At 38.4% G+C, this 15,064-nt stretch overlaps 1 protein-coding gene across 1 annotated transcript in view; it reads left to right on the forward strand.

Moving 5' to 3' along the window:
• The first annotated feature begins 13,851 nt into the window (after positions 1-13,851).
• Positions 13,852-15,064, forward strand: part of LOC139137642 (arginine-glutamic acid dipeptide repeats protein-like) — a 165,344-nt gene continuing 164,131 nt past the window's right edge. Inside the window, 1 exon segment of the mRNA XM_070705841.1 lies at positions 13,852-13,982. The gene's annotated coding sequence lies outside the window, so the exon portion shown is untranslated.

Below are 15,064 nucleotides of genomic sequence, written 5' to 3' on the forward strand. Positions count from 1 at the left end.
CATGAGTGATTCTATAAAATCACGTTTGGCCATTGTTCAACTTCATCTAAGTTTCAGCATTACCCGGAACAGAAAGTATCTCACTATTTTATGCTAAACACCACAGCTTTATTTAACTACATTGGTGGAAGCTCATATGTTTACGCTTTACAATAGCTGTCGACAAACTATCTCCTTGCGTTGCCATGGTGACAGAACTATGACACTGAACATGACTTTGGTATACGGGTTAAATATTGACAAAATTTGTGAAATTCATTTTTCTAGTACCAAACTTTTTACGGTGACCCCTGGTTTTCATTCTTGACTTGGTAGGAAAATGGTTGAAAGTTTCATTAAGGGAAGTTTAAGCAAAAGTTTGTTTTTAACTTTAGAGCCGCATAAACTTACTACCTTAAAGTTTACAGCTGTCAACTTAAGTAAAGCACAGGCATTTCAAATCTTATGAGTCAAGTTTTCTGTCAGGTCAAACTGATAGGATGCCCTGTGTGAAAGAAAACGGAAATTCTGCGAAGAAGATTTCATGAAACCGACGCGAGCCGTTTTACTTCATCCTGGCTTGCAAAGCAGCCTAACACAACACAGGTTCACCGTGATAAAATGATACACGATCGCTGTTCTTGTCGCTTAACAGAAGATATGCTTCATACCTCTTACATTTACCATTCAACCACGTGACCGTAATCCATATAATTGATTTTATGGTTCTCGTTTAACAGATTAAAGGCGAGATACTTGACGTGAAATCTTCTAAAGCGAACAACTGTTTCTGCAATTACAGATACTCAGTTTTGATAGGTCGTACCCTATAACCATATACGATGTCGTTTCACGTTTCGTTGTAAAACGCTTCGTGTCACACTAAAAGGAGTTTCAATGTAACAGTATTTTCAAGATACCCATTAAAGCCGTCATTGCCCATTTTGATCTTCAATTGAAATACCGACTCGCGTGCGCGTTCATAAAAGGGTCAGTTGCTGTAACTCTTGATAATTTTTTGCTCGATTTTTCTTGAAATAGAAATTATTAAGCTTGTCAACTCAGCACGTTAATGTGCAAGCTGCGTTGTTATTGTTGACAACAGAATCCTGGACTGATGCGAATTCAAATTTGAAACAATCTTAACGATGCATTTTGCGCCTGTTGACGCTGTGTTGATGAGCAAATGGTGTTCCATTAGCACTCTCAAATTTTTACTGAATTTTGCTGGTATGCTGTTTGTATGAATTCAGTTTCGAAGCTTGGGAAGTAACTAAAATTTTAACCCTTTTTTTTCTGTGAATTGAAAATCCCCCCTAGAGAATTAACTTACGGACAGCAGCCATCTTAAGCTCGAACATAGATTTCAGGGGACTTGTTTCTCTTTTATTAACATTTACACGGTGATAATTTCTCGAAGACAAAGGTTTTTAAAGTTCATGTCATTCAAGCTTGACAACAGTTTAACTCTTTCAGTTCTGAGACAAACAATCACGTGTATTGATGAGAAAAGCATGTATTTCTGAACGCTCAGTTCCTGCTTTTATTGCCAGAGAAAATACTGTTATCTATAATAAAATGTACTCTGGTCAAGAGAACATTGAAGCTAGGAAACATTTATTAGTGCCTTGGGATATTTCTATGCCACAGCGGTAAATACTCTGTGATTAACAAAGCCTGCAAAACTGCCAGCGATTCCAATATGTGCTCTGTGTAGCGGTATATTGGTATCGCAAAATGATATCGGAGATAATACAAGACCGATGATGACTTATTTTGGACGGACAAACGTTGTACTCTCTGGCTTCAATTAGTGAGATATTCTCATCCGTAGATATCTTTCAACTTGCAGGGGAACTAGATATTCCTAACGGAATAACGAGCGTTGCACGCAAAGGCCATTACCTAGTGAATTAATCTTAAAATCTTTGCATGTGCCATTTCACGCAGGTAATGTTATACATAAAAGACGCGATGCCGAATTTTGTAGATGACATTATTTGTGTCGTTGTCGACACGTCCGTATAATCTCCATGTAACATATCACCTGATCACGCACCATGAAAACTGGCGATTTTGACGTTCACCCCAAATACCTGTAAACAGGTCCACAATCACCATTAGTAACAATGCGTTTGGGCCAAACCATGGCGGCAAAAGGTAAGACAACACAATCGCCTCTATCATCTATACCTGGTTTCCATCCATCACATAGTACGCCTACCCGTTTCCATGGAAACATTTTCTCCCCGGCACAGAAAGGACTTCCATTTAAAACGGCAAATTACGGTCCCCAGGGATTTTTACGGATCATCGCTTTCTCTCCGGAGAAATAACGGTGGAAAAGGGAAGGGACTTGGCAAAAGTAACATCACTTAAGAAAATGGAATAAAATTAGAGTATTATGACAATGATTTTAAAAACCTATCTGTCATCCCTTTTATCTGAAAATACTTTCGATTGTTTCCCCCACTACACTCATTCGTTTCACCTTCTGGTCCATCGCTGTCAACATCACTTGTATCAACAACATCTTTTAAAGGGACAAAGTCGCCCATTTTTCGTGAATTTTGTTTGATACGAGATACTACTTATATTGTTTGACATGTTGAAAGATACTCAATGAACGGGTGACCATGCATATATTCGACCCTGGTTTTGGACAAATTAAATGAAAGCGGCGCGAAAATGAATTAATGGTCATGACCATTAATTCATTTTCGCGATGGTTTCATTTAATTTGTCTAAAACTGGGGTCGAATATATGCATGGTCACCCATTCATTCAGTATCTTTCAACATGTCAAACAATATAAGTTGTATCTCGTATCAAACAAAGTTCATGAATAATGGGTGACTTTGTCCCAAGTATCTAAATTGCTCAGACACCAGAATAGCGTGTCAATTCCTGTCAGAAGTCTTATCTGCTGTAGTTTTTCCAGTTATTTCCTTGGACATGAATCCTTTACTACCACCTTCTAGAATAAAACATAAGTTGCCCGTGTTTCACTGATTTTGTATTTGTAATGGTATACTTCACACATGCAGTTTCTTGCACACTTATACAGTATAACAATTATATTTCATATTTGTTATGTGTTTTGTTAATATTTGAGGAACCTTGCCTCGTCTCTTTTGGTATGCAATGTTATTTAGTGAAAATTCTCAAACTGCTTCCATATTTATTGTGTAGTTTACCGAGAAACACATTCAGATTTGCTCATTTTATAACGATGTCTACTTACAATTGAATACTCATATCAGGGCGTATAAATGATTTGGTTGCGGCCATTGGTTGATATAATTGACATGACTATTGTTCTGGAATCTGTTCGCTCATGTTCATTATTGTCACCTATGTCTATGTAACGGCGGAAGAAGTCAATGGCATTAACGTTTTGTCTATTAACACAGAGAACTTAGTAATCCGGATGTTGTTTATTTGCTGACAAAATTAAAGTACACTAATTTGTTGTTTAAACTGTTGTGTTTCAATCACAACTTGTCGTTGTCCCACATGCGGCCATGTATGGAAGTTAAATAACAGTCTCTCTCTCTCTCTCTCTCTCTCTCTCTCTCTCTCTCTCTCCTCTCTCTCTCTCTCTCTCTCTCAGCATGAATGCATTGTCAGATAGGGACAGGGGACATAATCTTTTTTTATCGAATTTATGTTTGAACAGATGACTAACTACATGAATTATTTGTAAGTAAATAACTGTGCTTTTATGGTTTCAATGTTACAAGAGAAGGTCCTCTCAGACACTGTACACATCAGATTTGGCTAAAAAAGCTCTCTATGGCTCCTCAGGAGATTTATTGGATGGTTGGCAAGTCTTAACACCCATCAAAGTTTTTGATTCACTGCTTTTTCCTCTTTGATATTAATGATTGACATCCATTTCTGTACAACAGTTCAGGACATTTGGTTAAGCATAGAAAGTGTGAAATACATTCACAGCTCATTCAAAATACAGCTCATTCAAAATATACTGTATTCAAACTTTAAGATTGACACTTTGAAATTCCTATCTTACAACTGACATGTCAACAATTTCATTAAAACATAGAATGACTATTTAATATATAAATATATGTAAATATAATACGTACATATATATATATATATATATATATATATATATATATATATATATATATATATATATATATATAATTTATGTCCACCTTTGTTTTACCTATGTCGCGTGCCGGGGGGGGGGGGGGTCACCCTGTTTTCGAAATTGGAATAGGGGGGTCACCCTGTTTTCAAAATTTGGAATATGGGGGGTCAGCCACTTTTTGACGTCGGCAAAAAATAATCCAACCCCCCCCCCCCGAGGCCGAAGAAACTGACCAGTCCCTAATGCTCTTTTATTCTCGGCATAAAAATATGAAATAATTCATTTATACGATGTATAATCTATACACATCCGGGAGAAGTGTGGCGCCCTATTCTCTTGACTTGTTGCCATGGAAGTCTAGTTGTTATGCAATTCCTTTATGTGTTTGCAGCGCAAACAACATGACTGAAACCACAATGAGTTAGTGTTTTTAAAGGTTGTCAGCTAACAACAACATAGGGATAAACAACCTGCTGTCATCGGTATATTATATGTTTTATGTAATTTTAACAGCACCGTTGTCACGCTACAGCTATTGAAACTGCATCGAGCACCAAATTACAGATTTCCTCTATTTTCGATGCAATGATATCTTACGATAACCAAAACACTGCAAAAAATTATTCAAGAGTCACGTGATATGACAGTCACGTGATATGATAGTATGTTATGTATGTCAACAAACATCTGTTGAAACCGCCTGGTTACATCTTTTACGCTAATGATTATGGATATCTCCGCAAGAAATTCTAGAAGCCAGGCAGTTCATGTTCATGTCAAAGGGAAGTCAACAAATTCATTGAATGCCATCTGCGTCTACAAATATACAAACTATTGCCTTTCTTGGAAAACGACGAAGTATCAGTTGATAGTATTTTGCTGAAGATAAAAACACGAGGAAAGGGGTTTTTACGACAATCTTTCATTCTTCATCAGACAGAAACAGACTGAAGAAAATTACATCTTTATATCATGAACCTCTTCAACTTTAGCATCAGTGTTTTGACTGTAAATATAGATCTCTCTCTCTCTCTCTCTCTCTCTCTCTCTCTCTCTCTCTCTCTCTCTCTCTCATATATTCGCTCGGTAGAATGAAAACGTCCGATCACTAATGATTGCCAAAAAGACCGAATGTTTACGTTCTTCTGTGGTGACGTCTATTCATTAGTTTTGATTTTCTGTGCGTACTGTAGGCGAATGACAACATAATTTTCAGTGCAGGATAAGATGTAGGACAGTATCATCATAATTGGCGACAGTGAAGGACAATGATTACAGCACAGAATATTTTTGTTCGTTGTCCTTCGCCCAATTATACAGTGAAATTCAGTCCTTCATCCTACACTGTGATGGAATACTGTCCTTCACCCCTATTGTGTAATAAAATTACTGTCCCTCACTTCTATTGTGTCGTGAAAATAATGTCGGGTTTTGGTGAATGTATTGATGAACCATACCATTGCCAAAGTAGAAGGAAGAAGACTGATCTTTCAATAAATGCAGAACGATAGCAGCTTCTGTACTGGGTTGATGTCAGTATGTGTGGGCTAAGCTCGAGTCGTTATACATAGACGATTTTGTACAAACTTTGTTTGCCATTATTGGTGATCAGTCAGTATGACAGTAATACCAGATCCGGGAACTTTATCGTCTGACCAGTCAACTGATGCCATGAACATATCCCTCCTACCGGAACGTTTATAGTAAAGTAAAAGTAAAGTAAGCCTTTATTGAAATCGTATCCCAGTTGGGATCTTGATCATAAAGTACAATAAAGGTTTTGCAAAAAAAACAATGAAAGAGCATATATAATATATATATAAATATATATATATATATATATATATATATATATATATATATATATAAATATAAATATCTATACCTGAGGTCAACATATTAAAGGTTCATAAATAGTTTACTTTGTCTTTTTCATTTTGTCTTGTCTGAGTTTAAAACATGTATGTATGTATTTTCCCAATTCACATAGTGATGCTTTATCTGTCCTTGAAAAGATGCAAGGTCTTGTGTGCCTCTGAATGCGTTTTTACAAATGTTTAGATTACTGAAAAAATCATGTCTAATATGACCAGAGGGACAGCCCGCCGGTTGCCTTTCCTCCATCGACCTCGACATTATTCACTAGACCGCTTTCACTCACACTTCATCGCAGATTTCCCAAGAATAGAATAATGTTGCTTCTTACCCTACAGTGACCGGTAGTTACATATTAGTGAGTGAAGGCAATCGGTCAAAGAAAAAGCTACCGATATCAGTTTTATATTTCCTCGATCTGCCTCAAACTTTCATCTTTCAGAAAGCATTGTTACTCTTCTCATCATTCAAGGCGCCAGTTAGCGTTGTTTAACTTTGGATATTACATGTATGTGCTATATAAATTTATTAGATAGATAGATAGATAGATAGATAGATAGATAGATAGATAGATAGATAGACCTTCCTCTTTACCACTCACACCCCCCCCCCCCCTCAACCGACATTCATTCTCGACTTGGGTACGGATGTACCGTGGACTACTTAGCACAAACAAACAATTTGCCATAAAGTCGGAAGACAAAAGTCAAATTTTGGCCCAAATACCAGCATCAAATTCTACATTGTCTACAAAATGACTAATCAAAACCATGCTGGGGATAAAGCGGTGAGAAGTTTACATTTTATCGATAATATCTGGGTCAAAAGGCTATACGTGAGGAGAAGGGGAGGATCAAAACTACGGTAGTATGTGTATAACTTTCCTATGGTAGTGCCTCTGGTCATCTTCCACTTTTTTTACCGTGCCTCCTTTCAAGTTTTCCCTTCTTTCGCCTTTCCCTCGTTGCACTCTGTCGCTTGCTTTATTCGCCGCAGTCGGTGCGTTCATACCTTCACCATCCCATCCGTCCGCTTTATACATGTATACCCTCCCCAACGTATTTCACGCTCCTCTCACTCGATTCCCTCTTGAGGTATCGGCGTTTGGAATCTTCGGCTCCCCTCTCTCTCTCTCTCTCCCGTTGGTCGTGGCATGCATCAATTGCCTTGCTATAGGGCTGGGGACAAAAACTGCACTGAATTAGAAAGAAACAAGTTTGAACAAGTGAATAATTGCAGACATTATTTACAAATAATTATTTCTAAAACATATTTTTGTGGTATTGCAATTCTAAAAAGGACCTGTTCTACACTTGCCCAAACCTACAACCGACCAGGCAAACATCCTAAACATAGCGTGCAGCTAAAAACGGTTAATGGGAGACAGGAAATGACTGAATTAGTTGATAATCTAGTTGATAAAGCCTGCCGGTTGCCTTTCCTCCATCGACCTCGACATTATTCACTAGACCGCTTTCACTCACACTTCATCGCAGATTTCCCAAGAATAGAATAATGTTGCTTCTTACCCTACAGTGACCGGTAGTTACATATTAGTGAGTGAAGGCAATCGGTCAAAGAAAAAGCTACCGATATCAGTTTTATATTTCCTCGATCTGCCTCAAACTTTCATCTTTCAGAAAGCATTGTTACTCTTCTCATCATTCAAGGCGCCAGTTAGCGTTGTTTAACTTTGGATATTACATGTATGTGCTATATAAATTTATTAGATAGATAGATAGATAGATAGATAGATAGATAGATAGATAGACCTTCCTCTTTACCACTCACCCCCCCCCCCCTCCACCGACATTCATTCTCGACTTGGGTACGGATGTACCGTGGGACTACTTAGCACAAACAAAACAATTTGCCATAAAGTCGGAAGACAAAAGTCAAATTTTGGCCCAAATACCAGCATCAAAATTCTACATTGTCTACAAAATGACTAATCAAAACCATGCTGGGGATAAAGCGGTGAGAAGTTTACATTTTATCGATAATATCTGGGTCAAAAGGCTATACGTGAGGAGAAGGGGAGGATCAAAACTACGGTAGTATGTGTATAACTTTCCTATGGTAGTGCCTCTGGTCATCTTCCACTTTTTTTACCGTGCCTCCTTTCAAGTTTTCCCTTCTTTCGCCTTTCCCTCGTTGCACTCTGTCGCTTGCTTTATTCGCCGCAGTCGGTGCGTTCATACCTTCACCATCCCATCCGTCCGCTTTATACATGTATACCCTCCCCAACGTATTTCACGCTCCTCTCACTCGATTCCCTCTTGAGGTATCGGCGTTTGGAATCTTCGGCTCCCCTCTCTCTCTCTCTCTCCCGTTGGTCGTGGCATGCATCAATTGCCTTGCTATAGGGCTGGGGACAAAAACTGCACTGAATTAGAAAGAAACAAGTTTGAACAAGTGAATAATTGCAGACATTATTTACAAATAATTATTTCTAAAACATATTTTTGTGGTATTGCAATTCTAAAAAGGACCTGTTCTACACTTGCCCAAATCTGTCTGCTTAATTATGTAGTATTAAACCTACAACCGACCAGGCAAACATCCTAAACATAGCGTGCAGCTAAAAACGGTTAATGGGAGACAGGAAATGACTGAATTAGTTGATAATCTTTTTTGAGACATAAAAAAAACACAAAGACATTGAAAACAAACAAACAAAAATAAAAAAGCCTCGCGACTAGTGGGCGTAAGCTAGTCTAGGCCTGTTGTCCCAGAAAAAATGTTGCCGCCATTCGCCCTCAAAGTTCCAGACATGACCTGTTCCCAAACTCCTACAGCTTTCTCTCTCTCTCTCTCTCTCCTCTCTCTCTCTCTCCTCTCTCTCTCTCTCTCTCTCTCTCTCTCTCGTCTCTCTCTCTCTCTCTCTCATCTTGGAATTATTAGGGCACATTAGGGTAGCATACTAACATCGAAATTGATTTTTGGATCGGCATGTTAGGGGGCAGTCATTATTTACGGCTTAGAGGGTCGGAGTAATCTCATCGGAAACTGAAATTTCGATTACCCCCCCCCCCCCCGGCAACCATGATGAATTTTAGTAACCCCCCTCTCAAACACAGAAATTTTTACTCACCCCACTTATAAAAGTTAAATATCAATACATTTATTTATAAAATTAACAGAAATACAGCATTAGTAAAGACCTTTCAAATGCCGATGTACCTTTCTAGATTATCATCGGTTATCTCATGGGGGTTGAAAAAAGTGGAACCAACAAAACGAAATTCAAAGTCTCACGCTATAACCAGTTTCCAACCATATAGTATTGTTTACTTTGGATGGGGTCATGACAGGGTTTTCAATACGATATATGACAGGGCAGAATTTGAAAGTACAGAGGGAGAAATCGTGGAGGAGTGAGAGGGAAAGTGTCAGGGGTTTACCTTCTCTTGCATGGAAATTGTGAGAAATTGATGTGTGGAATGGTACAATCTAAGAGGTGTTTTCAATTTCTATTTTCAAAAGTAAAACTGTTAGAGCACCCCGGGGCAGAGAACACGAGAAAGGTTTCCTCCCTCTCACATCAAAAATTTTGAGAAATTTTTGCACCAAAAATTGAGTAACCCCCTTCTTTGTCTCCACATTTTGAGCAACCCCCTTTAGCTTTCAATTTTTTGAGTGACCCCATTCAGATTCCACCGACCCCCCCCCCACACAGTAAATAATGACGGCCCCCTTAGTTCAATCACTGGAAAGACCGTGGTTCAATGCCGACTTGCCAGTTGTACGAATAAGGCCGCGTTCAAAAAAAACGGTGAGGGGGGGCTGGAGGAATCGCGATTGAAATCTTATTTTTTTTCAGATCCCCCCCTCAATACCCTCAAAAATTTTCAAGTCCCCCCCCCTCGATACCCTCAAAATTTTCAAGTCCCCCCCCCCCAAATTACCATATAGCCGCATATTAATTAGGATGCACGCAGAGTAAAAAAAACATGTAATGTGTCGTTCTGCACGCAAATGTTCAACACTACCTCTTATCAGCAGGTTGTAGAGCCATATACCTAGGGCAAGTTCTTAAATTGATTCATTTTTAAATGCATCAGTGAACTTTTTGGATTTCTCAGTCTAAGCCGACTTGAGTTTATCAAACTCTGGCCAGTTCAATGGCACCAGCTGAAAAGCACACAAAATGACAATCATGAGAGAGTATGAAATTGTGTATTCCTAGCTATGTTTAACCAAATTGTGAAAAAATGAGCACAGTGACCTACCGAGAATTTTTTTTTCAAAAGTACAAGACATATACAACTTAGATGCCACTTATTAAATGTTTTACAAAATTGACAATACTGGAAGGTTAAAATATTCCATGAAATTAATGTTTTAATCTCAGAAATTTTGGGTGTAATAATGGCAAATTTGATAAAAAATAAAAGATTCCATTTAGTCACACATTTTTCCATTTAAATTAGAGTCTTTACTGTTCAAAGTTTTACTTTTGTGTTATTTGTACTATGAGATGTGAAATTTCATTCACTGCATGAACTTGAAATGAATGGTTTTATATATTGATTTTAAGTGATTTTAGAAAAACTGACTTTTCATCATACATTTGTCTAAGATCAAGTATGGTGACCCCATCTTTTTTCTCTAATATTTGATTCTTCTCATATGCCAGAATTCAATATCCATGGTAACTGTTAGTCCCCTAGTCTTCTATGCGTTGCTCTCTGGCTGGATCTTGTGTACAAGTAGATGTATGTTTCACTGTCAATTGAGTGTCCTATGACCGAAACTCTTCTTAAACTACATCAGAGTCAGAGCTACATGTATCACTGTCACTGCCAGTATGTAGTAGCAGGGCAGTAGTTGTACTAACTTTTTATTTTGACAATATTTTTGTGTCAGTTTATACAATTGTGTTCTTGTTCTACTCCCTACAGAATGTTGAGCTATCCAGTATTCAGCTTGCCAACACAGCCTACGTGTACCGTGCATTTGCATCATTCAATTATCACCAATATTTAGACAAACGGGCTTTGTTGACAAACTGAATATTGTGTTTTTCAGCAGCATGCTGTAGAGAGACACCAAGAAACTGTGTTTGATACATTGCATAGAAATATTGAAAAATTATCAACAGTTGTAGCTCCTGCCCCATTACAAGGCCAACTTGTTCTACGAAAATTTAATGGCATTCATACATTTTTAGACTTTTTTGAGATTAAAGACATAAAATATGACAAAACGGTTCTAGATTTTGTTTAATTATTACTAACATTAGAACCATTGGACGACATCAAAATGTTGGGAGTCAAAATATTTTCAGGTCCCCCCCCTATAGGCAGAGCAAAACTTTCAAGTCCCCCCCCCCTCGACTACCCCAAAAATTTCGAATCCCCCCCCCTGAATTCCTCCAGCCCCCCCCCCCTCACCACTTTTTTTGAACGCGGCCTAACTGACTTCAACCCCTACTGGTGTTGTGTAAATCCTGTGCAGTACTAAGCTACGCTGTCAGTGGTCAAGCCTCCAAGAGCTATTGAGCATCCGATCAATAATGATTTCGACACACCGATTATTTACTTAAGCCGTCACTCCACCGTACATGGTTGCAAGCACTTTACACAGGTAGTCTCCTATTGATTACTGATGTCAAAAGACTCGTGTTTACAAATATAAAGAATGAAGCGATTGTCAATCACCATGCCCTTGTTTTGTTAACACCTTACACATTTCAAAGAGGGCGGTGTGCTTCGTAAATCGCTAATCAAAGGCAGTCACTGTGAATTCTATTCCGACCGTCACTACCGGCTGCTGACGCATTTTCAAACCTTTCAAGACGAAAATCACTGATTTAGAAAGAGGTTGACTTACTTCGATTAATTTTAATCATGTTGGTCGCAATTTGAAGCCACGCTGATGATTGTTGTCCGTTGCAGTAAAATGCATGATCAGACAGTATACGTGTACAGCATGCACGCTTGAATACAACGGAGGTTAACCGATCCTTTCTTTTCACTCCAACGGGAAATCAATACTTCGGGGTCTATTCCCTGATATCAAAACACAAAACACAATCACTCAATTGGACTCGATGAATAATTTTCAGGCCTTTCTTTTGAAGAAGGTATCGCGTATAGCTGTTACGAATTACTCACATGCAGACAATCTGAACCCCGCTTTTATCCCAGAAAGTCGTATTTTAAGAATCGACACTTCGTCCCGCTCATTAAAATTGTTTCTTGCGATTCTTTATTTGACAACTAGTTGACAAACACAGCTTTCGAGTTATGATACTGGTATAATTATAGGTTGATGACAAAACTGCTGACGTTTGCTTTTTACCTGAAGCAGCAATTGCTATGGAAACGAATATGCAAATAATTAAAATTTCTGAAGGTGTGATGGAAAGCTCAAGACAGAACAGATTGGTGTATTATATATGCTTGGCTAGTTTGGAACGCAGATAGCTTGTCCAAATCCGATAAACACACTGTATAGTTGAGGAGCTTGCAGTAATGAATGATAGGCGCCATTGCAAAATTATGCACTCCGAAACTGATGTTCAAAATACATTGAGGGGGAGGGAGGAGGATATCGCCAAAAACAGGCTATGTATACAAATTCTCGATATTTAGTCCACCTTAGATGGAGACAAGTGTAATGTGTCCTAATTAGTCGTACACTGTACGGTGGTTACGAGTTTTCTTTCAAGGATAATTGGCGTCTCTTATGGCTTGTTATAGTGTGTCCAAAAAATAGAGATGGAATCAAAGCTTTGTACATTTGCAGATATATATATATATATATATATATATATATATATATATATATATATATATATATATGTACACACACATATATGTATGTATGTATGTATGTATGTATGTATGTATGTATGTATGTATGTATGTATGTATGTATGTATGTAGGCCTATACACACAGATATATGTTTAATTCCAATGTTATATATATATATATATATATATATATATATATATATATATATATATATATATATATATATATATATATATATATATATATATATATATATATATATATATATGGGTACTCCGGTCTTCTTGTTGTGCGAGGATTCGTTTGAAAGACTTTTTCATTTCGGGGATGCGTTACACGCATATGACTGGTATTCTCAGACGGTGAAAGTCTACGGACGCCCAAAGATCACGAACAAACAGGAAAGAGAATATTTTAAACTCTCTTGTACATGTACAATATGCATTCTGAACAGAATTGAAGTGAAAAGTTTGATTGTGATCTTCCGAGGTTGGGAGCGGAATTATATCAAGATTTTGCGCTCTGTAAACAAGACAAAACAATAAGCCGAAAGAGATGAATTCGTTTCACGAGTTATGCGAATACCGCATGGCTGTACATGTTACTGACCTGAGGTCAAGCTCCCATCAAACATGAAACCCTACATGTGAACAAAGTTTCCGAGACTCGCGGTTGGAGACACGCAAATATCCCGTCTCACTTTCCGGGCATGGAGTGTAACAATCGTTTTGCTCCAAAGCTTCCTTTAAACAGTGCTAAATAACATCGGTCCCCCTCAAAACAGACAACGGATAGGGGAATCTATGGCTTCCTGAGATACCATTAGCGCTAACAGCACACTATTATTTCTTTTGCCTTGGAAAGAGAAATAAATTCACGCTGAATAATTGTACGAGGTCGTTAAAGGGTAGTATCAATTGTGTGAGAAATGAAACGATGTTCTTCTTTCGTAAAGTGCGTTGAATTATATCTGCCGACGGTGGCGAGTAATTGATAGCACAGCGACTGGGCTTTCTGTGCATTACACTACCTCCTTTTGTTACAGAGGTTTCAATTGGCTGTTTGTTCCGCCAGCCAATGAGGGTGTCCGTTACAAAACGGTAGTCTGTAATAGGATTTCGTTCACAAATGTATGTATGAGTAATGTTGTCAATTACTCTTCGCACGTTGCAGGTTTGGCTTTGAGATTTTGTCCAAAAACACCAAATCCGCTTCATTTTTGAGGCAAAAATTCCTTCGCTAAAGGTGAGTGGATTGCATGTACGTTCGTTTCTCAAAAATTTTGAGTAAAACGTGATAAGGTGTGGGAATATTGCCACGTTTCGGCGAACTTTTGGTCGTAGCCCCGTAAGTCAGCCGGTTTTGTGTGTTTATCAAAGGTTTGTTTTGAGTAGTGTATTTAGTTTATACTGGCTTTAGAGTGAGATAAAACACATCTGTGTATCACAGGAACTCAGCATTTCAGTAACCCAAGATCAAATTCCATGTTGCTGCCCGCTGTATTTTGTTTCTCGCCTTTTACCGGTTATTAGCGGAGCGGAAAGGCAGAAAGTTGTACAATTTCTTTGTTATACGGGTGTTTCAGCGGCATTGTGAACCACCGCGCCGTTTATAAGTCCGTTAAAAACTCCTAAATATCAATGCCACTGTTTTGTCATAAAATACCACAATAATGCACCAACGGATTTCTTCTCGACTAATTTCCTTTGTCGATAGAGGCTTTATTGATACTTTTTTCTCGACCAGTCAGAGAGGTACACAGACGACAGTATCTGTATGCGGGAGGGTGTTTGGATGGTGTTTGAACTGTTCGCAGTCGGTGTGCCGTAGACATTACACGTTTCCACATGAGTGACTCCGTGTAACCCAATGTATTGTTGGCGTTCTGTCGCCTTTTATATCGTCACAAAAGTAGTAATTGTCAGTGACTGCACTCTGATGGGTGCTATCGTAAGACGCAGTCAGGGTCGCTTTAGAATACCACCTTCTCTGCTTCTTTTCACCGCGGCGTCTCGTAAATGGTGCCCCAGCGAGTGCAGATAAGTCATCCGCTAAGACCAGCCACATACAAATCATAAGCTTAATTGCAACATTCACAACTTGAACGGCAATCACTGGCAACTCAGTAATTTATACCACTCGAAATATTGGAAATAGTACGTGTGCTGAAGTGAATGAAAATGGTCGAAATATCACAGATGGCGAGGGACTATGGATATCATTGTTGACTGCAGGTTAAATACTGGGTGAAATTCCTGCCGGCAGTGTCAGATTCAGAGAGGAACTGTAAACTGTCAGAACAAGCAGCAACGCTTCAGATTGGACAT

The sequence above is a fragment of the Ptychodera flava genome, chromosome 7 (genome assembly GCF_041260155.1).
Source record: "Ptychodera flava strain L36383 chromosome 7, AS_Pfla_20210202, whole genome shotgun sequence".
Classification (NCBI taxonomy): domain Eukaryota; kingdom Metazoa; phylum Hemichordata; class Enteropneusta; family Ptychoderidae; genus Ptychodera; species Ptychodera flava.